This window comes from Periophthalmus magnuspinnatus, chromosome 22 (genome assembly GCF_009829125.3).
Source record: "Periophthalmus magnuspinnatus isolate fPerMag1 chromosome 22, fPerMag1.2.pri, whole genome shotgun sequence".
Classification (NCBI taxonomy): domain Eukaryota; kingdom Metazoa; phylum Chordata; class Actinopteri; order Gobiiformes; family Gobiidae; genus Periophthalmus; species Periophthalmus magnuspinnatus.
This window is the reverse complement of record NC_047147.1, coordinates 11,795,701-11,820,247: the sequence shown is the minus strand read 5'-3', so window position 1 is coordinate 11,820,247 and position 24,547 is coordinate 11,795,701. Positions and strand designations below refer to the sequence as shown.

General features: G+C 43.4%; 2 protein-coding genes across 2 annotated transcripts in view; one reads left to right on the top strand and one right to left on the bottom strand.

Annotated features, from left to right (window-relative positions):
* LOC117390921 (splicing regulatory glutamine/lysine-rich protein 1-like) overlaps positions 1-24,547 on the top strand; it is a 79,129-nt gene that overhangs the window by 643 nt on the left and 53,939 nt on the right. The window lies entirely within an intron of this gene.
* Positions 1-24,547, bottom strand: part of lrfn5a (leucine rich repeat and fibronectin type III domain containing 5a) — a 112,252-nt gene that overhangs the window by 54,484 nt on the left and 33,221 nt on the right. The window lies entirely within an intron of this gene.

The following is a 24,547-nucleotide window of genomic DNA, read 5'->3' as shown; positions in this document are numbered from 1 at the left end:
TCTTGTTTGAATGTGGTGTTTGTGTGAGTTGTGAGTTGTGTGGTTGTCTTTGTTCAAGGCTAATTACTGTAGTTACTAAGCACTAATACTATGCACTAGTGATTCTGAAATGTTCATAAGAAGTTAGCAAAATTCTGTCATGATATTAGCGTACAACAATTTCATGAACGATGAGCAAAACCAAGCTTGGGTAGAAACTAAACCAGGACTAAACACGACTTAAAGGTCCTATATTACACAAAATTGACTCTTGTGAGCTTTAAGACGTGTTATAATGTTGTTCCCTCATCAAAAACATACCTAGAGTTGTGTTTTGTTTCATTCACACACGTTTGAGTAATCCTTTATTATTAGGCTGTCTACTTCTCCAAAGGTCAAAACGCTCTGTTCCACCTTGTGATGTCATGAAGTGGTAGTTTTCCAGTTAACAGTTACCTTTTACATTTAGTTCAGTAGAGATCGGCAATTCCACGGTTGAAATCATCCAAATGATTCTAGTGAAGGTGTATGGGATTTAAAAAAAACAAACAAAAAAACCAAAACAAAACTGTGGAGCACTTCCTGTATTTTCACATGACATCACAAAGTAGAACAGAGTGCGTTTCTGTTTGAGAAAAGAAATCAGTCTAAATATGCAGGGTTTGTATTTTGATGAAACAGTGAAACAAAACACAGCACCTGGTATGTTTATGATGAGGAAACAATGTTATAACCTACATCAGAAAATAGCGTAATGTAGACCCTTTAATCAGCACTATGGTAATTGTCATTTCAAGAAACAAAAATGTAGCTCGTAGCATTGTAGCAGAGCCTGTTTTTTACTTTAGTATTACAGTGAAATATGCATTATATTTTAAGACACAATACTGGACAGCATGACTAAGCCTTGTAGCCTTATAGATCCACACGCATGCTATCCCATAAGAAAATCCCCCTGCATATATATAATTTACATTGTCTATATGTGGTCTTGTACTCCTGCCCATGTTATTATAAGCATGTATGACCCATATACACGGTAGACAGCCAGTCTCACACCCTGCCACTGCTGTTCACTGCTGAATCAACGAAACAGTATACAGAAGAAAGTAGGTTCACTGCGATTCCTGTATAGATAAGGCTGTTCAAAATAGTGGAATATGTAAAACAGAACAACATGTGGGTGTAAAAAAGTGTGGAAATCAGTTTATGTATTCATTATTTTTTCTCTTGCATACTTATCTGACTTGATAGTAAGGCATGGCGAAGCAAAGGTTTTTCTCCAATAACGCAAAATGGCTGACAATGTATTACATGACCAGAATTTGGCAGTTTAAACCACTTTTTAAGTTCTAACCTCAAGTGAATAACTATAGATAGCCACATACACATTCCACTTGTGAATTCCCAGTCCTGGCTGTGACCTTGTTGGAACACAAAGTCCATCAGTACAGGTCTACTGCAGTAAAACAGAGTCTTTGTCAGCAGATCTGCCATCGCCCCAGTGAAAAACTTGACTGATGTTAACATGCATGACCACACTCTTTACACTTGACAAGGACACACATGCACGTCTGCTAGTGTATCTTTCGCTAAAACGTCTTTCTATAATTCCCAAATGACTTACATAATTAAACATTTCCCTAATTTGTATTTTGCTGGTGTTTAAATCTTTAAAATTGCGCTGAAATCCATCCCATGACTCAGACAACCCACCACATTAGTGTCTAGACCAAGACTGTTATGTAACCCCTATTACGCACACCAAACAATTCGTCTTTTGAATGCAAGGTATAAGAAGTAATCTGAAAAGGCATCTTATTCCAGCACAGTGGGGTTTGGGGACTTGGCTTGTCAAAGTTACTTTCCGAACAACATGGCATTTACGACATCATCAAGCTTCCCCCATTAAACTTTGATGCAGTCCAGAGGCACTGTAGCAGACAATAGCCTTATATAAACTGTAGGTCAATAGTTTCCCAAAGTGAAAGCAACCGGTACAGGCTAATGAGCTAACGTCCCGCGGGTGAGGATGCGTTTACTTGGTTTTATTTTGCTGCGTGCTAGCCTGCGTGCTTATAGTTTTAATGAGGCTGGGGTACCCGGGGTGAGAACACCATAACAAGTTCACTCAACATTTTGCTTCTCTGATGAGCACGGAAACAAGGCTTTGAAGATTCCCCACCACCTGCAACAACAATATTCCATCTACAGAAAAAAAATTGCTCCTAAAAATAATTACTTTCAATTATTCAATGGCTTATGCAACTCCAAGATCCCTAACAGGGCAAAGGAGGGAATTCTGACGCCTGTTTGTTCTTTGTTTTAGAGAGAATGTGGTGAAGAGATGTGCACAAGCTCCCCTGACATTACACCAGACAGGAAGTGTATCAGTCAACTCCTTAATGTGCCAAGTCATTTAGTTAGTCGCAAACCCAATTCCAAGATGCATGATGACAGTATTTTGGAGAGCAAAGTTGCACAATGGTTGCTGCTCCTGCCTTTTAGCAAGAAAGGGGTTGAGGGTCAGATTCTCTGTAGTTTTTGTGTGTGTCCCTTCAGTGTTTACATACGCACATAAATGTATCTATCACCCTAAAAAGATACATGACGTTCTTTACTGTTAAATATGTTTATTGTATGTTGGATCCTCATCAAAACAGTTCTTCTCTCACACAGAAAACACTCTATTCCACCTCGTGATGTCATATGGTGATACAGGAAGTGCCCCATTGACAATATCTACTGAACAAAAGGTAAATGTGAGCAGGTTCATGACATCACAAGGTGGAACAGAGCGTTTTGAGCTTTGGGGATGTAGCTAGAGTAATAATAAAGGGTTACTCAGACATGTGTGAATGCAACAAAATGAAACTCCACATGTGTTTTTGATGAGGTAACAACGTTATAACATAATTTAAAACTCGCAAAAGGGAATTTTGTGTAATATAGAACCTTTAACACCTCAGGCCCTTCTCCTGGTCCAGTAAAAGTCAGGTTTGTGGATATGCAAGCACGCTTAAAGTAAAGTTGCATGCTTTTCTATGTTTTTCAGTGTGATATAAACGTCCATAGTGAAAAAAAAATTACAAAAAAACTTACTATCGCTTTAAGTTAATGGAAAAAGGTGACACGATAATTAAGTAAAAAGGAAATATTTCATTTTTTAACCTTCAACAGATCCAGAATTATCAATGTTGTATTACTAGAAAATTAAACACAAGTAGTCCCAAAATGATTTATAAAACTGTATATCAAGCAGCAGAGCAAATACCTGACATACTCACAATATACAGATGAGCAGAGATAATTAATAACATCGTTTTTTAAGAGTTGCGTCTAATTGAAGCAAAAAGGTGAAAATTGTTTGAGTTTACAGTGCTTAAAGCAGTCATAATTCTCGTTTAAAAGTAAATGCTTATTAGAGAAATGTTCTTTTGAGTCCACACTCCTGAGCTGCAGCTGCGAGAGTGTTTCATCTCAGCGTGAACCAGCCAAGCACAAAGACGGAGCACGCCTTTATTGTTCCACTGCAAACCTTTGAAGCTTTTCCACAACTCATTCCAACCCAGCACAACTTTATTTGCCTGTTGTCTTGAGCTGTAGCTTGGGGTTGTATTAAGAATAAAGTGAAAATAAAACATAGGAAAGTAGTTACAGAGAAAAATAATACTAATCTGGAATATGGTGATTAAAAGTTTAATTAAAGGTGCACTGTGTAATTTTTCTGGTGGAGAGTGCGTGATCTTCAGTTTTCCATGGAGATGTTTTGCCTGGAATGTACCACAGAGTAACATTAATAACTTATCTACTGTATCTCTATGGAAACAGTGTAAAGCAACAAATCTTTAAATTTTTTATTTATTTTTTTGCAATTGAACAAATGTAAATGTCTTTTAGCCTTGTTATAATGTTGTTACCTCATCAAAAAACATACCTAAAGTTGTGTTTTGTTTCATCTGTTGTGATTGTTTGAGCAATCCTTGTTCTGAGCAACTTTGTTTTGTAGATATTGACAATTCCAGGGCTGAAATTATGCAAATGACTCCAGTGAAACAGTGGAGCACTTCCTGTATTACCACATGACATCACAAGGTGGAACAGAGTGTTTTTTGTTTGTTTTTTTTTTGTTTGAGAGAAAAATTCAGCCTAAATATACAGGGTTTGTGTGTTAAAAATGTGTGAATGAAACAAAAGAAAACTACAGATATGTTTTTGATGATAAAATATTAGAATAAAGATCAGAAAATAGTGTAACATGGGCCCTTTAATAGAAATGAAGAATAGTAGAAGGCATTATTAACAATTGTAACTGACATTCACTGTTGGTATATATGCCGTAGAGGAAGAAGCTGAGAGGTTCATTTACATAGCAAATCTATATCTAAAGATGATTAGCCCATTGTGTCCTTGCTGACTGCATTAACTATGAAGGATTAGGCAAATATGCTAAATGCACAAAGAGCTCATACTTACTGAATGACATTAAAAGCCCAGTATCCCTCTAAGTCTAATCTTACACCCTGAGCTCCATACAAACCTACAGTATAGCCGTATGCCGGTTCTGCGGGTGAATTTGCACAGAGCACTTAACAGAGCCCATTGCGTTCTTGCTAAGTCACTCCTTTGAATTATTGAAACGGGTCAGTGCGAAACAGAGCAGCATTTCAGAGAGGCATTCTGCAGATTTTGATGTTGGTTTTTGCTAGATTAATGTATATTATTTATGAACAGTTGTGTATTCTTTTGTAAGCAAATGAATAAATACTAAAGGAATTGCTCGTCTCATATAGTTTAAATCAAAACATCCAGCCATTACGCTCCAACCATCTGCCAAATCGCTCAAGCTCAATATGTTACGTTTTGACCAATGCAGCCCGATACATAACAAAATGTACAACAAATGTGCAGTTTCTCTCTGTCAGAATCAAAAATCACAAAAGCCAGAAGAGGAGCTGTTTCGAAGATTCTCTAACAAGTCAAAGAGCAATCAAAATCAGACTTTCCTTATGTATAGATAAATTATCAAAACAGCTCTTAGGGACAAAATGAGACCACTGTGTGCTGTCTGCATCTAATAATAAACCATTTTTATCGTCCGTGAACCAACAAGTAAGACCAGATTCACCTGGGACAGTCCCAGTTTGGAGCCCTTTGTCCCCTGTCCCTGTAGATTTATCCTAAACCAGTGATTTGTCCCAGTTTTATACAAGAAATATCACAGTTGTCCCTATTTTTTGACCAATCTGATATAACAGTAAAGGGGGTAATATATCGTCAGCTAAAATACAAAAAAAAGCTTTAAAATTACCTTAAGGCAGAAAAATAAACTCTAATGCACCAATAGAAGTCCCTTAGATTATATACTGACCCACAAGTGAGTGACAATGTTACACTCTGTTTTCAAAATTGTATTATACCAACCAACCAGAGTATGTCCCAGTTTAGAATTTTGAAAATCTGGTCATTCTAAATTAGGATGACATGAATGTGTTAGGAAAGTGAGGAAAAAAATTAGACCACTGCACTTTAAAATTAACTAGTGCAGTTTTTCGCATTTGGAAAAGAGAAAAGCTGAAATAAAGTGTGTTTAATGTTATACTGTTATGTTACACTTGCCTACAAAGAGTAGTGAAAATATAACACCTTATCTCAATTGTGTATTCTCCAAAACATTTAGAGTGGATAGTCTTTTAATTACATGAATCATCCCTCTTCATTTTGAATAGTTGCAAACTGCGTCATTCTAAGAGGCTGGTCCAGAATCCACGAAGTGTCTGCAGCAGAGACAGAGATATATGTGTAGCCCAGAGTCGGACAGCAGGTGTTTTATCAAAGCGGAGTCCTACATGAGCCCATCACTCTTCCTCAACGGTGGATACAAGTTTTTCTCAAATCATTTTTTTAGTAATTCTTCTTCGTGTCTGCAGGACCTGGACGTGCATTTTGCTCCTTGGCTTTTGGATATGTGCATGTGGTTTGGTTTGACACAAAAGAAAAAGCAGTGTACAGCGGTTTGAATGGGACCCAGAACACACGCTTCTTCAATACTTTACAGAGATGTGAGTCTGGGCACCGGCGAATCTCCCCGTTTTCAAATGGGCATGATTGACAGGTGGATCAGCCAATCAGGGACATGCACGGTCCGTCCGTATTGGAAAATAAAAATAAAATATCAGAGGGAGCTGAAAAACATTGCGGATTTCTGCAGAATCAATGGGCAAAGCACTAAACACTGTTAAAGGTGAGATAAATGTGATTTTATTTATAAATTATAAGTGAGCTCCTTCGTTTCACATGTCACCGAGAAAAAAAACAGATCTGATTGCATGATTATGTTTGACTGGACTTGAGACACAATGGAGGACTAGAGGACCAGACTGATATCAATCTGCTTATATTTGTCAGACAACTAGCTAGTGTTTGGGTTTTGGTAATCAAGAAAAAGTGTCGTAACGGTGCGGATAGGACCAAAGGATGCAGACCAGAGCAGTTTTAACAGTGTTTATTTACAGCGGTGAAAATGCAGTCTTTAAACAGGTCACAAGAGCAGGTACAGGAACCGGGGAGCGGGAGACGGGTCAGGCGGGCGCGGTGCAGGTAGAGGCGGGCAGGACAGGATCAGGACGGGGATAGAAGCAGGTGCGGTACCAGGGCGGGCGGAGCAGACGAAGACCAGAGCGGGGAGCGGGTGACAAACCAGAGACCAGGACCGGACAGGAGACGAGACGAGCAGGAGACGAGACGAGCAGGAGACGAGACGAGCAGGAGACGAGACGAGCCGGAGACGAGACGAGCAGGAGACGATACCGGGACTGGAACGTGACGGCAGGAGCTGGGCGAGTGGAGGCAGGAATCTGGAGGGTGCATAAATCCAAATGAGCATTTGCCGGAAAGTACCAAATAACAAAGCTTAGCTAGAAACATTCACGTTTTACACGCGGACGGTCTGGCACCGAGTGTAGACTGCCAAGCCTTCTTGTACTCAGCAGCAGGTGGTGGTGATTAGGCTGATGCACCCCAGGTGTGCACGGGAGGAGTCAGGCACTCCACCCAGCTCCAGACACACAGGTAGGGGAGGGGGAGAGAGCACGGGAGGACAGGGAAAACTGACATCATGACAGTACCCCCCCCCTAAGGTCCACCTCCTGGTGGACCCCCAGGCTTGTCAGGATGAGCGCGGTGGAAGTCTCTCACCATGTCGGGATCCAGAATGCGTGCCCTGGGCACCCAGGATCGCTCCTCCGGACCGTAACCCTCCCAATCGACGAGGTACTGGAGGCCCCTACCACGGCGACGAACGTCAATCAGGCGGCGGACGGTGAACGCCGGGTGGCCGTCAATGACTCGGGCGGGCGGTGGGGGATCGGCCGGAGGGCACAGGTCGCTGGTCCGGACTGGTTTAACCTGGGAGACGTGAAAGGTCGGATGAATCCGGAGAGACGGGGGTAGCTGGAGGCGCACCGCCGATGGATTTATGATCCTCATGATCTTAAACGGTCCCAGGAATCGGGGGGACAGCTTACGGGAGTCCGTCTTCAGCGGGACCGTCTTGGCGGAGAGCCAAACCATCTGGCCAGGTTGGTATACGGGCGCCGGGACACGGTGGCGATCGGCCGTCGCCTTAGTGCGCGCTCCAGCCCGAAGAAGGGCCGCCCTGGCCTTCTTCCAGATCCGGCGACAGCGCTGGAGATGGCGCTGAACAGACGGGACGGCGAGGTCCCTCTCCTCCGTGGGAAAGAGAGGGGGTTGATATCCCAGCGATGCCTCGAAGGGGGACATACCAGTGGCGGAACTCACGAGGGAGTTGTGAGCGTACTCTATCCAGGGCAGGTGAGTACTCCAGGTCGCGGGGTTGGCGGAGGCTGTGCACCGTAGGGCCGACTCCAGGTCTTGGTTGGCCCGCTCCGTCTGCCCATTAGATTGTGGATGGAACCCGGACGTGAGGCTAACCGTGGCCCCCAAACTGTCGCAGAAAGACCGCCATACCTGAGAGGTGAATTGGGTCCCTCTGTCGGACACGATGTCCACCGGGATGCCGTGGAGTCGGAAGACATGACTGGTCAGCTGGTCGGCAGTTTCTTTGGCTGTGGGGAGCTTAGGCAGGGCAACGAAATGGGCGGCCTTAGAGAAGCGGTCCACAATGGTGAGAACCACCGTGTTCCCCTGGGAAGGGGGAAGGCCCGTCACGAAGTCCAAGGCGATGTGGGACCAAGGGCGACGAGGAACTGGGAGAGGATGCAAGAGACCAGAAGGGGGTGAGTGGGAGGCCTTGGCCCGAGCACATACCTGGCAGGCGGCGACATAAGCCCGGGTGTCTGTGTCCATCGTGGGCCACCAGAAGCGTCTCCTGAGGAGGGAGAGAGAGCGACCGGCACCAGGATGGCAGGCGAAACGGGAGGCATGGACCCACTGGAGCACCTGAGACCGGACAGAATCGGGAACAAACAGTTTATCTGGAGGGCCGTTACCTGGGTCGGGGTCGTTGGTCTGGGCCTCTCGGACGGTGTCCTCGATATCCCAATGGACCGCGGCCACCACACACGAGGAGGGGATAATTGTTTCTGCGGTGACCGGGCTATCCTCCAGGGCGAACTGGCGGGAGAGGGCATCTGGTTTGACGTTCCGAGATCCGGGGCGGTAGGTGAGGAGAAAGTTGAAGCGGCTGAAGAAGAGGGACCAACGAGCTTGACGGGGATTGAGGCGCCTGGCGGACTGGATGTACTCCAAGTTTTTATGGTCGGTCCAGACGATGAATGGTTGCTCCGCCCCTTCGAGCCAGTGGCGCCACTCCTCCAAGGCCAGCTTTACGGCAAGGAGCTCCCGATCCCCCACATCATAATTGACCTCGGCCGAGGACAATCGCCGGGAAAAGAAGGCGCAGGGACAGAGGCGGTTGTGGGGGTCGAACCTCTGCGAAAGCACGGCCCCCACTCCCGAGTCGGAGGCGTCGACCTCCACGATGAATTGCCGTGAAGGGTCGGGCTGGTGCAGGATGGGTGCGGAGGTAAATAGTCTCTTAAGCTTCTCGAAGGCTGTCTGCGCCTCAGGAGACCAGGCAAACGGCAAAGCAGGAGAGGTGAGTTTAGTTAAGGGCGAGATAACCCTACTAAAATCCCGGATGAAACGTCTATAAAAATTGGCAAAGCCGATAAATCTCTGGAGCTGTCTCCGGCTGGTAGGAACGGGCCACTCAGTGACAGCCTGGATCTTTTCAGGGTCAGCTCTTACTTGGCCCCGCCCCACAATGAAGCCCAAAAAGCTGACCTCCTCTGCGTGAAACTCGCATTTCTCAGCTTTCACGAACAGTTTATTCTCGAGGAGGCGCTGGAGAACCTGGCGAACGTGCTGATGATGCTCCTGGGGGGACCGCGAGAAAATCAAGATGTCATCCAAGTAAACAAAGACGAATCGGTTAAGGAAATCACGGAGCACATCGTTGATGAGGGCTTGGAATACGGCAGGGGCGTTGGTGAGACCGAAGGGCATAACCAAGTATTCGAAATGTCCCAGGGGTGTCTTGAAGGCCGTCTTCCATTCGTCTCCCTCCCTGATGCGCACCAGGTGGTACGCATTCCGCAAATCCAACTTTGAGAAGATGGTCGCACCGTGGAGGGGCGTAAATGCCGAGTCCAGTAAGGGAAGCGGGTATTTATTCTTTACAGTTATATTGTTCAGACCCCGGTAATCAATGCAAGGCCGCAGGGATTTGTCCTTCTTAGCCACAAAGAAGAACCCCGCTCCCACGGGTGAAGTGGACGGGCGGATGATTCCGGCAGCCAGGGACCCACGGATATAGTCCTCCATTGACTCGCGTTCAGGTTTAGACAGGTTATATAGCCTGCTAGATGGTAGTGGGGCACCCGGCAGGAGGTCAATGGCGCAGTCATATGGACGGTGGGGCGGTAAAGAGAGGGCCTTGCTCTTGCTAAAAACCTCCCCCAGGTCGTGATATTCAGCAGGCACCGAGGACAGATTGGGGGTGTCTGGGGACGGATCAGCGACAGGAACGGACCTCCCGGCCGGAGGGAGGGCGGACCGAAGGCACTTGGCGTGGCAATCGGGACTCCAGCCCGAAACTCCGCCCCTGGCCCAATCGAAAACAGGGTTGTGGGCGCGTAGCCAGGGGTAACCAAGGACCAGAGGAGAAGCGGAGGAGGACAGGACATGAAACTGACGGTTCTCTTGGTGGTTGCCGGACAGAATCACGGTGACAGGTTCTGTGATGTGAGTGATGTGCCCCAGAAAACGTCCATTGAGCCCCTGGGCATTTAAGGGGCGTTCGAGGGGCTCCAGGTAGACCCCGAGCTGCTCCGCGACTTGGGCATCAATAAAGTCCCTCTCAGCCCCGGAGTCGATAAGGGCGGAAACGCATAAGGTCTCTGTGCGAACGCACAGGGTGGCGCTGAGCCGCAGTCTATTAGAAGAGTCCAGGATGTGTTGCTCGCCCACCAGTACTCCCAGTGCTACTGGTGGGCCCCCCCTTTTGGCCGAACTGGGCAAGTGACCACATAATGTCCGCGCTCACCGCAGTAGAGGCAAGCCCCGGCCAGACGACGCCTCCGTTGACGCTCCTCGGCCGACACAAGGGTCCTGTCGAGTTGCATGGGCTCATCCGGCGGGGGCGGGGCAGCGCGTGGCTCCGGCGGGACCGGTGACCGGCGTCTCTCTCGGCGACGAGCCCGTAGGCGGTTGTCTATACGGTGAGTGAGGGAGATGAGGGTCCGCAGGTCGGGGGGTTCGTCCCGGGAAACCAATTCATCTTTCAAAGTCTCGTTCAGGCCCCGCACAAACACAGCCCGCAGCGCGCTGTCCGTCCAGTCCAGCTCCGCCGCATGTGTCCAGAATTCAATGGAATAATCCGCTACCGTCCTGGAGCCCTGGCTGAGAGTCAATAACCGGGAGGCAGCATTGTCCTGGTAGTGCGGGTGGTCAAACACCAGCTTAAATGTGGACACAAATTCATTAAAATCCAGGCTATCCACAGACGTCTTCATTAGGCGCGCCTCTGCCCACTGGAGAGCTCTGCCCCGGAGTAATCCACATATATATCGGATCTTGGTGGCCCCCGAGCTGAAACGAGAAGGGCATTGCTGGAACATGAACTCGCACTGGAACAGGAATCCGCGACAGAGGTGAGGTTGTCCAGCATACGGCTCCGGATCCGTGCCTCTCGGCTCCGGGAGGCGTGGCGGCGCTCCAGCTGCAGCAGGCGGGGTGACGAGGAGCGCGGCCACCTGGTGGTTAAGCTGTGCCACCTGCTGGGACAATGTCTGATTTAGCTCCAATAGAGTTCGAATGGATTGTTCATGCTGACCCAGCACCGCCTCGGGGTGAGAGTGCGTGAGGCGGCGCGTCTGGTCCGGATCTGAGCCTGCTTGGTCCATAGTGGCCAGACCGTTCTGTCGTAACGGTGCGGATAGGACCAAAGGATGCAGACCAGAGCAGTTTTAACAGTGTTTATTTACAGCGGTGAAAATGCAGTCTTTAAACAGGTCACAAGAGCAGGTACAGGAACCGGGGAGCGGGAGACGGGTCAGGCGGGCGCGGTGCAGGTAGAGGCGGGCAGGACAGGATCAGGACGGGGATAGAAGCAGGTGCGGTACCAGGGCGGGCGGAGCAGACGAAGACCAGAGCGGGGAGCGGGTGACAAACCAGAGACCAGGACCGGACAGGAGACGAGACGAGCAGGAGACGAGACGAGCAGGAGACGAGACGAGCAGGAGACGAGACGAGCCGGAGACGAGACGAGCAGGAGACGATACCGGGACTGGAACGTGACGGCAGGAGCTGGGCGAGTGGAGGCAGGAATCTGGAGGGTGCATAAATCCAAATGAGCATTTGCCGGAAAGTACCAAATAACAAAGCTTAGCTAGAAACATTCACGTTTTACACGCGGACGGTCTGGCACCGAGTGTAGACTGCCAAGCCTTCTTGTACTCAGCAGCAGGTGGTGGTGATTAGGCTGATGCACCCCAGGTGTGCACGGGAGGAGTCAGGCACTCCACCCAGCTCCAGACACACAGGTAGGGGAGGGGGAGAGAGCACGGGAGGACAGGGAAAACTGACATCATGACAAAAAGTTAGCCTGGCTTTGAGAATATAGAATTTGAGCTCCTCTGGACCCCAGTACACCGTACATCTCCATCTCAAAGCCACTAACCACTCCTTTGAAGACAGTGAGGTACAGATCTTAGCCAGAGCAAAGAAATGGCTTGAGAGGGAAGCAATTTTTGTTAGGAAAGACAATCCTTCCTTGAACAAGAATGGGGGCTTTAGACATCATCTACCTCCAACTTATAACTTCATCTTCAGACCCAAACCACACAAAGGAAACAAAGAGAACAATAGAGTGAGCCATTAGGGCCGTTAAAGCTGAGTGCAGGCTAATTTAGGCTGAAATTGTAAACACTAGCTGTTTATAGTGTAGTTTACTCCTCCCTTCAGATAGATATAAGGCAGTGTCCACCAGTAATTTGACTAGAACTGAAGAAGCAGCTTAGATGAGCAGCGAAACGTCTTCACTCCTACAACTTTTTGTCCAGTTGACAGATTTAACTTTGGCTTTTACTAATATAGATTTTGGATAGTTGTTTAGCAGAACATTTGAAATTCTAATGGAAATTGAAGCGGGTGTTATATAATGTACAACAATTCCCAAAGTTATCATTCCCGGAACCACTAAGACTATATTTGACTTTCTGAGTACCATCACACCCAACCCAAGTCAATAACACATCAAAAAAATGACTAAATCAGTTCAAAAATGATGACTAATAAAGGAGACATAGGCTATACCACTGACTCTAAATTAGATAAAGCTAAAGCTGCAAAGAACCCCCAATTTGCTGTAATCTAAACATAAAGTGGACAGTTACCCAGCTGTGAATGCAGGTACTGTACATAATGAAGCATACGCTGAGGAGGCAGATGAGTAAGGCTAATTAGCGGCACTAGCCTCTCTGATTCAAACCCACACAGTAGTAACACGAACCAATATGGCCGCTCCCACACATTTACCAGCATTAGCTCGGCATTAGATAACAGAGGTGTGGTCCAGAGATGGTGGTTGCATAATACAGACTCAGAGTGAATATTTTTGCCCGTAAATGTGCTTGGTTAAAATGTTCTGCAGGTGGGAAAGTGATGCAAATAAAGCATAAGGCTGCAGAACAAACAACAGGAGTAGCTCACAAACAATGATATCACACAAGACACCAAAACAAACACCAGCTGTGGCCCGTTCCCTCTGCTCCCTCTGCTCCACGATTCACGTTTGGAAGAGGTGTCGCGTGATCTGTCAAAATAAAACTAAGTAGATGAAATGTCTGCGGTTCATTTGACACAATTATGTTCACCAGTGGCTTCTTTTGATAGCAATCTACAAAATTATTTCAGTTAAAAACACAAAGAGAGACAGTTGAGATGGCAAACAACTACAGCGTCTAGTTAATTTAAATTCCTCACTAACTGGAGGGCTGCTGGTTCTATCGTTACCTCAATATTTCCTCCATCGCACATAACTGGGCAATGGGATTTGTACCATGCATCACTTTGAGAACTGTTTTTTTTTTTTTGCATACATGCTTCCCTGGCAAAACCAAAATCATATCTCTGTGTATTTCTTATAAAGTCTGTTCATCACACCCTCTGTCGCTTCTTGAGCCAGATTCACACAGTATAATTTGTGACATTTGAAATAAAGAAGCTCATTGGCCACCTATTATTTAAAAAAATATATAATGTAGCACTTTGCACATTGATTGAACCTTATATATTTTTCAATCCTCTGCTATATTTTTTTGTTTGCTTTGTTTTCATATGAACAGACCATGCACGTCCCTGATTGGCTAATCCACCTGTCAATCACGGCCATCACCGTTGACCGGACTCACAGTATTCTGGATCCTAGGTAAACATTGTGCCAAATAAAAATAGTGGAAGAGTGTTATACGCAGTTATTTTGCCTTGTCAAAATCGTAGACCTAGACTTATCTTAACAACTACAACTGTAATTACGAAAAGAAAAAAAAACCCACAATAAATGAAACAGACAGCAGACAAAAAACGTAACAGGTCACGCGTGCTCCTCAGACTCTTATGTGAACGTGCGTGTAGTAGCAGATGCCAGATTTGCCCATGTCTCCGTGTGTGTGAATGTGTGTTAACTGGGGGTGAGGGGTGTCTACAGCTGGACCATCTTTCATCTGTACATCTGTCATCCCTGTGTCTGTGTTTGGATCCTGGCACATCCATCTCCGCTCCCACCTCTCCTTTGCCATCGTGCATCTGGCTCGGCCCACCTCCCCGAGCCGTTCTGCCGTTTGAGAAAACCCCTCACGGACACCAGATCAAACCACATCCTCTAACTGCAAATGTGTCGGTGTTACTTTGGAAGGCTTCTTACTGCCCGCGGTTTTTAGCATATAAATGAGGAATGTGATTGTTTTAAATGTCAAGACGTATAGCTGAGGTTCAGAGGACATTACGATATTCTACAGGGCTGGGGCAATATGCAATCAGGCCAGTTGTTGATTTTACACAGCAGACTTTTTGTGTCTCGCTAAAAATGTTGTACAGTGGGTTACGTTCTAAAAATAACCCTCAACAGGCAAAATTCGCTTTATTTTTTACAATTATTATATATGTTTTAAGGCTGTAAAACCCCTCGTCACACACTTTATACACTTTTCTCAGACGGGCATTAACATTTTCTCACATTTCTCTCGTTTAAACACTCTCAAAGTTCAAACGTTTGTAGGTGCAGAACGTTTCATCGACATTGTGGGTTTTGTCGGGGAGAAAACTTGCAAACATACAGCACTTCAGAGCGATCGAGCGTTTACGTAAATTTGGCTGAACGCATTCTGTACAGTACAGGAGACACGGGACGGAGGAGATTGATTGGCAAGTCCTTTAGCCAATCAGGACGCAGAAAGCAAGACATACACTGTAAAAAAGCATGTAAAATTGCACAAAAAATAGCCGCAAAACCACAAAAGATGAACTGAGGAACAACTATAGTGCGATCTGCATTCTACAACCTATAGAGTCTACTTCAAATCAGACGCAGTATATGCCATGAAAATAAGCGCACTAGAGTAATGAATTGAAGTAATGTTTATACAATGATCTTTGGAGCTCGGATTGTTTCAGTCCACAGACAAATGAGCCGAGATATCCCAGTGCCCTCTTAATCTCATAATCCCACCTCATATGTGAGACTAGGGGCAGTGTGGCTGTAGTCCTGCGCAGTCGTGAGCCCCCCGCACAGAGCTGCTTAAGGTGCCTTAATCTGAAACTTAACCTGCTATGACTGTTGGGACCTTGGCTTTTGTCTTCTGGTCTTATAAATGCACAGCACGGTAGAAGGAGAAGTACCGGTATAAGCAGTAGTTCGAGTTGTTGCAATGGTAGTAGTGGTAGTAGTAGTAGTAGTAGCAGCAGTAGTAGTGGTGGGTTAATCTGGAATTTAAACAGCTGTGACTTCTGGGACATTGGCTTTCTTCTTGTTTTTTTTGTTTTTTCTTATAGTGGTACAGCAGTAGTAGTAGTAGTAGCTAGTATTAGTAGAAGTTAGTAGTTGTTGTGATGCCAATAATAGAATTAGTAGTTGGTAACAGAAGCAGCAGTAGTAGTAGCAGTAATAGAAGCAGTAGCAGTAGTTATTAGTACAGTTTTGTGTCTTGTTTGTTGTTTATACTTGAGCAAAAAAAAAAAAAGAGAAAAAAATACAAAAAGGTTCGACATTGGACTTTGTAGAAATTGGAAATCCCCCATTTGGATGTTGAGGACAAGCTGAAAAACTCCAAATAAAACAAACATAACGTCTTTCAAACAATTTCTCGCTGCCATGATGCCTTTGTAGATTTCTGCATGCCGCTCTCAGCCAGCCGCAGCTCACAGAAGAGAAGAAAACAGAGGGACAGTGACAGGTGGTCTGAGCCAGAACTAGTGTGGATTTGGATTCTACTCAGCCGAGATCAGCACTACAGAGAGAACAATGCATGAGGCTTGTTTTGATTATGTATACCTCCAAAATAGACCAAAGCAGTGTCATCTACCTATTTGATAACCTGCTTCTTTTCCACTTAGACCTCTTTTGTTATATGGCAACATCGTAATTCCACTCCATGTCCTTTCACTGGGATGTAAAAGTGCATTATGTCATTTTTCTGGTGGAGAAGTTCACCACCCATTTGTTTCCATGAGGATGTTACTGCTTTGTCTGGATTGTTCCACAGTATGATGTTAATAAAACCTATGTATCTGGCCATACCAGCTTGGCCATGCCTGATCTCATCAGACCTCAGCAAGGCTGGGCCTGGTTACTACTTGGAGACCGCTGGGAATATCAGGTGCCACAGTTGGACACCAGTGGCATAACTGTTGTTTTGTTCTTAGGCAAGACACTTCACCCGTATTGCCTAGTATGAAATTAATGTGTGCGTAAGTGCGTTGGTGGTGGTCAGAAGGGCCAATGCCATTTGGCATCCTCACTTCCATCAGTCTGTCCCAGGGAAGCTGTGGCTACAATACTAGCTTACCACCAGAGGGTGTGGTGCGAATGAATAATGTACTATAAAGTGCTTTTGGTTCATGAAACGCATTACATAAAATGAGATAAAACTCATTATCTCCATGGAGACAAGCAAGTGACACCACTAGGCCAAGTTACAGGTCAGATCTGTGGAGTGCCAAGCCTGCTCATATTATGTCTGTTTTTGAGCAATACACCTAATTAGATATATGTGCCATTTAATTTAATGCCAAACTAGAACGTTCCAGGCGCAGCATTACATCTCCATGGAGACAAGCAGACAGGTTATATTACACACCTTTAACTGTACTTCATACTAACATACTTTTTGCACAGTTCATTTTACTTATACAGTAAGTGACAGCTGAACACTCACTGTAGCTGAAATGACAATGCTGTGCAGTTGCTGTAATCCATGGCATAAGGTCTGTTTTGTGTTCCCAGAAGAACAGGGATTTCTCTGCTTTGTTGTGCTGTGTGGATTTGACACAATCACTCATCTTCTACATTTGGGTTACAGACAGAGCAGTGCCATGTGACTATGTTTGCAGATGTCTCTAAGCACTGGTGACAACAAATCAAATGCGGCTTTTGTTGGTGAAGCCATGAGTGCAGTTATAGATTTCTTTCACATTCAAGAATCCAAAAAGCTCTATTTTCTAGTTCACGCTCAAACTTTTATTAAAGCTGCTATATATCCATGGTTGACAAAGTGCTTCGCAGGATCAGTATTGGAAAAGAAATATGTTACACAAAATGCACTTTTTGACCTTGTTATTTGCCTGGTTTATGGTTAAAAATATGACATAGTAAATCTGGAAGACTAATGTTGTGGAACAGTGAGTTACCCTGGTTTGGGGTATATGTCAGGAGAGAAGTGCTAAATCTCTAGGCCTGTGCGTTTAATTAGCTGAGCTGTCGACCAGAGAACTCTGCAGCATATGTTAATTTCATGGTGAGTAACAAAATTGCCCATCACCAAGTGGAGCTTTAGACTAGAAGAAATGGCGTAAATGAAAATATTAGATGCAGGTGATCATGTAGAGATCATATTAAGGTCATTTTAAGTTACTATTAATTTAGCCATATGCAAAAATGTAATATTTACTCATGTGTGGATTTACATGCAAAGAAATACATGACCTGCAACCTGTATATAGCTTGGATTTTTACCACACTGTACAATCCATGATAAAAAATCCAATGCTTACTTGTCAAAGATCAGTTGTTACATTTTGAAAACTTTCTTAAATTTAAATCAAATGTTAGCTTTGTTTAAAATCATTCATAGATCAGTTTGTAGTGCTCACTTTAGAGAACACATGCCAAGCCATCGACAACCGGAGGAAAGTGTAGTGTTACAACATGCAGCACTTCTGAAACACCCTCCCACATGAAATCAGACCATGCACAAATTACACTGCCTGGCCAAAAAAAAAAAGTCGCCACGTGGATTTAACTAAGCAAATAGGGTTGCTGCAGTTGGTCAGGTCTAGGTTCAGCAACAGTCTGTGCTCAAAGAATGAGGTCAGCTGACACCTGAATATACTGAATGACCAGTTTATTCCATCAATGGATTTTTTCTTCCCTGATGGCACGGGCATATTCCAAGATGACAATGCCAGGATTCATTGGGCTCAAATTGGGAGAAAATGGGAGCTCATTTTCACACATGGATTGTCCACCACAGAGTCCAGACCTTAACCCCATTGAGAATCTTTGGGATGTGCTGGAGAAGGCTTTGTGCAGCAGTCAGACTCAACCATCATCAACGTAAGATCTTGGTGGAAAATTAATGCAACGCTGGATGGAAATAAATCTTGTGACATTGCAGAAGTGAAAACAAAACAATGTAATCAAAGCTAAAGGTGGTCCAATGAAATATTAGGGTGTGTGACCTATGACAAGCCTAACCAGACAATAGCGCTTAACCAAACAGACCTGTACACATTAAACTGCCTTGTCTGAATGCAGTAACATGGACTGTATATCTGTAAGCTGTGGACAGATGTGGTTATTGAGATCGAAGGGGACTATAGTTTTACTTATTGATTGACTGTATGAGTGAACTAACTAAACTTGGCAAGCTCCAGAAGTCACGTACCTTATATTGTATAAAATGATCGTGTCCGTGTCCCCTATATCTCTAAACTGGACTAGACATTGAGGTTAACCAGAGCTGCTTCTATCTGACAGACTCCTCATGCATGGGGCTGAAAACAACACGCCTTTTATATCCTTTACAAAGAGCCAGTTATCAGTGCTCCTCAAATTGATGTGGACTCAATTGGAGCCTCGAATGAATCACCAAGAGGCAATCGCAGCCAGCAATTTGAGTCTGGTCCAGAATGCAGCTTTTTACCTGCTAGTCTGAGAATTCAGCTAAGAGGTTATCCTGACAAGAACATCCCCCTCTAAGAAAAAAAAACAAAAAAACACCAAAAAAACACCAGATTGCCAGCGGTGTAGACATCTGTTTTAGCATTTAATCTCCTGCTGGAAAATGTGGTTTATTTATTTATTTGAACTTTTTTTTTTTCATTTCATGTTGATGCCATTTTGATTTGGGTGAAACAGGTGGTCCCAGCATGCAGATGTGTAATCCACTCCGTGTAAACCTGTTATTGGTTCCAGACTGTTAAATCTATTGAGTTGCCTTTTGGTGGGATGTCACGGTGAATCAGTTATTTGCAGTACTGCCCGGCCAGATGGTTCCTTTGCATACTAAAAAAAGGGAGTAAAGCATTGTCAGGCAAAGACATTATGGCATTTTGTGTGATTTAACAAAACATTAGGAAGGAAACCAACTAAAGGGGCTATAGAGATAATCCATTGCGCATACACAACATGCAACAAAGCTGTCAGCTGGTTAGTACTTGGATGGGAATACCAGGTGCCACAGTGGGGTAGCAGTGGATTTGTCGCTGTGTCCTTGTGCAAGACGCTTCAAGCTTGCCTAGTATGAACGTGACATGTGCTTTGGTGGTGGTTGTAAGGGCAGATGGCCTCGCTTCTGTCAGTCTAGCCCAGGACAGCTGTGGCTACAATAGTATCTTAGTATCAATATTACCGCAGAGTGTGGAGTGAATGAATAATGCAATGTGAAGCGCTTTGGGTGTCTTGAAAGGCATTATATAAATCCAATGCATTATTAAAAAGCAACAAATATATAGGGTGTATTTGAAGAATAATAAGCATGTTTCATAATATAAAGATCAGATTTGGTATGAAAAAACTGTGATCAGTTTTATGATGTTGTAGCTGTTTTGTGAGCACTAGTCATCTGAGAAGTGCTAAAATAGTTGTGAAGAAATGCAACGGAGAAAGCACACACAGGAACAACTTTGATCTCCAGCCTCATGTAAAAGCAGCCAACACGCACAACCGCACACACACACACACACACACGGAGCGCAAGGCAAAGGCGAGTGTGTGATAATGATGAATGTGGTGAGAATGTCAGAGGACTTCAAAGAACCTCAGACCAACGCTCACTGTTTATCCCATTATTTTGAGAAATAGGCCAGATTGCACCGTGCAACGACAGCAACTGGGGCAGAGGCTTTTCCTGATCCTGTTAAGTTTGCACTTTTAACTACAAGAAGTTTTCAAAGGCGTTAAGTATGTGTGACAATGAAATATTGGCACTGTTAATAATAATAACAACATTGGTAATTATATATACAATGTCAGTTTATAAGTCCTTAACCAAATGTCTGTGTTTTGTAGATACTCTGGGCTAAACAACTGCTGTTACCTCTTACATAAGAATATCACTGACTCTCTTTACTCCCTGTTACTACTATATATAATATCCACATATATTCACGCAGGTAATAAACACTACTTTTGCCGTTCGCCGTCTATTTCTTCACTATTACAGAAAGTGGCGATTATCATTCACATTTACCTTTCTACTAGTAGATAGCTAACAACTACTGTAACTATATCACATAATAATACTATAGCCTTTACTACAAGTGCAACAATGCTGGCAAAGTACCTTTTCAAATCACCAGACAAATGTAGTCTATTTGCATCTTTGCGCATCAGTGAGAAAAGGCGAATTTCTTCATCCACAAAACGTTATAATACTTATGTTTCACAGCCAAATCAACAATTTAAAAGCCTTTGAAATGACTAAACACAGAATTATTTCCACCATAGCCTTAATGTGTTTCTGATTGCTGGTGTTGACAGCACACTTTTCCACATATTGACTCATTATCTCATCCAAACTCACTGGTGTGGATGCAGCCAAGCACATCTGCAGATTATTGACATTACTTACAACTGTTGGTTCTCCATCTGCTCCACCATTGCCATATATAATTACAAACAGAAACGAAGTATGTCCCTAGATTACCCCAGAACTCAAAATTCGATTTGGTCTTTGGATTTATAAGGCAGGCAATTTAAAAACAACATTTCTTCAAGATTGGAAACAGCAGAAAGTCAAGTCAAACTATCTGCCTAAGTGTTTGTGTAAATCTAGCATCTCCGCTTGTGCACAAGTCTCTCCATGGCCTTGCACCAAAGTACATCTCCGACATGTTAGTGCCATATGAACCATCTCACTCTGAGGACTTCAGGGACCGGCCTCCTGCTGGTGCCTCAGGACTAAACATGGAGAATCAGCTTTTCAGTTTTATGCAGCAAAAACCTTAAACAGTCTGTCTGAAGATGTGAGACAGGCCTCTACTTTAATGATGTTTAAATCCAGGCTCAAAACAGTTCTGTTCAGCTGTGCAGATGATTGAAATGATTTTATTTTGCATTCATTTCTAAAATCTATGCAAATGTATCTACAGTTTGTCCTTCCATGGGAGCAGATCTGTCCTTTACTGTGACTTTTCTTGAGATTTTTCTTATTGGTTTGGGGGACGGAGGATGCTCTGGCACAGTTTTCCATTTGCTTGTTTACTGTGAATGTTAGTTAATCTGCTTGTTTGTTAAAGATCAATGAATTAAGGGATACATCAAAATAAATGTAATTAATACAATTTTTTTATTTTATTGGTCTTGTGATTTTAGTGCATCTTTCTTGCTGTGTTAAGCACTTCGAATGTGTGTACAAACTGTTCTCTACAAATAAACTTGCCTTGCCTAGAGCTCCTTCCTCCTCACTGCAGTGTTAAGAAACAATGTATGTAATGTTTAAATAATCCCAAACTGAACAAGGATCTGTAAATTATTGGATATTTGTTGTAAAATTCAGCTGCAGTGATGTTCCGGTTAATTCTAAGACTATACGGTGTGAAATAATCCGATCGTTCAGGCTGAGTGGGTGGCTTTGCTGCTAATTAGCTCCCCTCGTATCTGCACTTATGTTCGCGGCAGGCCTATGGAGACTGCATATGGCCAAACTGGAACTTAGTCCTGGGTCACTGCTTTGCACCTCCAATGGAATTTGATTTAGAATGAAATTTTCAGTTTATCCCACGCATAATTAATCTGAATGTTGTTATAGATGGCAGTAGTTTACAGGGCTGCGCTGTAGCGGCTCGTCCCATAAGAGTTCACCATGTTCACATATTTGTTGACGCATGGACAGGCCCTAAAGAGCTGAAAATGGCTGCTTATGCTACATCCATTTATGCATTATGAAGAGGACATAGTTTAAAAATAACTTCAAACTGTGCTTGTCAGTTGAGTTATTATCAGAGAGAACATGCATTGTTTGGGTTTGAAAGAGCTGACACAATGAGTAAGAATAAATATAAAATCAAGATAAATACGCAACTATTTTTATCACTAACTACAATGGGGTAGTGGAGACAAAAGCTGGCAGGACAAAAAAAACAACACATTTAAATTTTTTTGTTGAAATTGTAGTCTTAATATGATTTCTGTTTTTTCCAAGTGCAATTTTCCATCATTTGAACACATCTACTTTTAATTTTTAATTTTTAATTTTTTAATCTAGGTTATAATGATGTTTATTGATGAAAAAATATACCTGGAGTTTCGTTTCATGCACGTTTAACACACAAAAAACATGTGATGTCATGTGGTAATACAGGACGTGCTTCATTGTGTTTTTAAACTCCACACACCTTCACTAGAATCGTTAAGATTAAATCAACCCTGGAATTTCCGATCTGTACAAAAAAAGGTAGCTGTTGCAAACTACCACTTGATGACATCACAACATGAAACGGAGCATTTTGAGCTTTGGCGATGTAGACAGACTAATAATGCAGGATTACTCAAACGTGTGAATGAAACAAAACATAACTCCACGTATTGTAACATGACCTAAAGCTCACAAGAGTCCATTTTGCGTAATATATGACCTTTGATGTTGGTGTGACGTATAGTTGCAAGATATATAAATACTCTTCCTTCATGTTTGGATCAAAATTCTAAATTTGAATTCATATTCTGTTATGAACTGAAATTTGTGTTGGATTTTTATTTTCCTCATTTTCCATGGACAACCTGGCTCTTAAATGGAGTAGGCACTGAATAAAAACTGAGTGCAGAGAAATGTGATGATTGTTTCCAAATATTTTCACTTATCTGTCCAAAAGTGAAACAAGCTTGTCTTTGCTAATTAGGTGACGAAAATATTTGATTTTGTTTTTCCACCTATTGTCCCATCTTGCTACTCGGCTTGGTAGAATTTTTAATTTTTTTTTCCTTTGAAGATTGAAACGATGTTGCCACTAAGCTATAATCGTCTTTCGATATGCTCTTGATGGTTCGACATCTCGCGAGAAAAATGATCTTGTGAGAGTTTTCCTCATGTGTTCACATTCAGATTAGACAAAAACTGAAAAGAACCGGATAAGCTACTTACTATACTTAATGTCAAATCTCATCTTGGCTCAATCTTATGTCTCTTCTCGTGGAAATTGTATCGTTTATTAATGCAGCCATTTTTTAACATTTGTTCCAATCCCAACAGGTGGCTAGATCCTTGTTGAACTTACTGCCTGTCATTCCACTACAACAAATACATTTCTATTAGCAAAATGGTTGAGTGCACTAAACATCTGCTTTTACATTATATCATAGTGTGCCATTAGAAGTAAACTGCCGTGACAGATGGGCTCCTGTATGCATGCTTACCTCTAAGTAATATTTGCATTTATTAATCAAACATCACAACAACGTATTATCCATCTGCAAAAAAGAAATATGTGATATTGGCAAACAGCATCAAATCCACTCAATATAGAACCTGGTGCGTGTGGCTAGGTGAATGAATAACACAGTACCTCAGAGCTAAGCGGCTTTGTGTACTGATTGCGTGCCGATCCTGTTGTCAATACATATGATCTGTCGGTGTTGTGGTATGACAGTTATCCATGCGGCCTATAGCCCACCTATAAGCCTGTGTATGTCCAATTACTCCCTATAATCCACGGTTCTATTTTCGCAGAATAAAGCCGGTATACTCTACCTATGTATGCAACCTCCATAAGCCCGTGATACAAGCAGCCACCATCTGGTCACTGTGGAGCTATGACCCCTTTCTATGAATAATACTTAACCCATTTTTCAGCTACTTTGTAAAAAACAACCTCTTGCATATAGCAGCATTGAGAAAATGCATGGGCTACACACTACTTTGCAGTTTGTTGCTTTAGAAAGTACAGAACATAAGACTTAAATGACATTTGAAAAACTGCCTGTTTAGTCCCTCAGTTGTCCTGATAGATTCCATTGCAAAAGCAAATTGGATTCTGTCAATTGAACAAAAGTTTTTTTTGAGAGAGTGAATACATTTTGACACTCCATGCTGCTTTTTCAGTTCTGACAGGTTTGTGGTAAGACTCTGCCTTAAATATCTATCTGAAGGGAGGAGCTATTTACAGTCAAACTAACACCGTAGTTATTTACAGTAAGGATTGTCTGTTATTAGTTAAATCCATTGAACTAATCTAGGTGTGATCTGTCAGTTGCATGAGTGCCATAATGGGGGATCTAATTGCTATATGCTAGTAGGCGTTAAAGTACCTAATGTGGGTTTTGAAAAGTCAAAACCCTGTCAGAACTGAAGAAGCCTTTTAAATGAGTGGT